Here is a 1,437-nt window from a genome sequence, read left to right on the forward strand (position 1 = left end):
TTGCGATCCGTTGCCGGTCACGAAAAAAGACAAAAAGGAAAAAAAATATATATATATATACTGGTCAAATATTAAGTTTAAATACTGGAGAAAATTCAAATATTAAAGACAATGTAAAAATACATATCAGTCAAATATTTCTTTTATTTATCCATTCATTTTTTAATTGAAACACCATTCATATAATATATAATTTTGCATAATATACAAATTCCAAGTTTTAAAGTGTACAGCTCAGCAATTTTTAGTGTATTTACCAGATTGTGCGGTCATCATCACTATCCAATTTCAGAACATTTCTATCACCCCAAAAAGAAACCCTATGCCTATTAGCAGTGACTCCCTGTTCCTCCCCCTCCCCCAGTCTCTGGCAACCACTAATCTATTTTATCTCTATAGATTTGTCTATTCTGGACATTTTATATAAATGGCATCAATATGTGACCTTTGCATATGGTTCCTTTCACTTAGCATAATGTTTTCAAGGTTCATCCATGTTGCAGCATGTATCAGTACTTCATTCCTTTTTATGGTGAATAATATTCCATTGAATGGATAGACTACACTTCGTTTATCCATCAATCATTCATTAAAAAAAAATTTTAATTGTGGCAAAATACACACAATATTAAGTTTGCCATTTTCAAGTATACGGCTCAATAGCATTGACTCCATTCATATTGTTGTGCAAGTATCACACCACCCATCTTTGAAACTCTTCTCATTTTGCAGAACCGAACTCTGAACCCATTGAACAATGAAACCCCATTCTCTCCCTCTAGCCCCTGGTAACCACTGTTCTTCTTTCTGTCTCTGTGAATTTGACTACTTCCGGTACCTCATATATGTGGAATCATACAGTATTTGTCTTTTTGTGACTGGCCTATTTCACTTATAGTATTGTCAAGGTTCATCCCTGCTGTAGCATATGTAGGAATTCCCTTCCTTTTAAAGGCTGACTACTATTCCACGGTATGGATATACCACATTTTGCTTGTGCATTCATCTGTTGATGGACACATGGGTTACTTCCACCTTTTGGCTATTGTAAATAATGCTTCTGTAAGCATGGGTGCAGAAATATCTCACTGAGACCCCGCTTTCAATTCTTTTGGGTATATGCCCAGAATTGGAATTTCTGGATCATATGGTAATTCTATTTTACATTTTTTGAGGAACTGCCATACTGTTTTCTGCCAACTGTGCACAAGGGTTCCAATTTCCCCACATCCTCACCAAAACTTGTTATTTTCTGTTTTATTCATTCATTTTTAAACAAGCATTCGTGAGTACCTAGTATAGCAAGATTCTATAGTTGGCAGAAACTGGGGCTGCCATGGTGTTAAGTCTCAATCTCCCTGCTTCTAGGAACTCAAGGAACAACGGGGGAAACAGTCTTGTTTAAGAGATAGATTGAAATGCAAGGTAATAGGTGCC

The sequence above is a fragment of the Galeopterus variegatus genome, unplaced genomic scaffold (assembly GCF_000696425.1).
Source record: "Galeopterus variegatus unplaced genomic scaffold, G_variegatus-3.0.2 Scaffold891, whole genome shotgun sequence".
Classification (NCBI taxonomy): domain Eukaryota; kingdom Metazoa; phylum Chordata; class Mammalia; order Dermoptera; family Cynocephalidae; genus Galeopterus; species Galeopterus variegatus.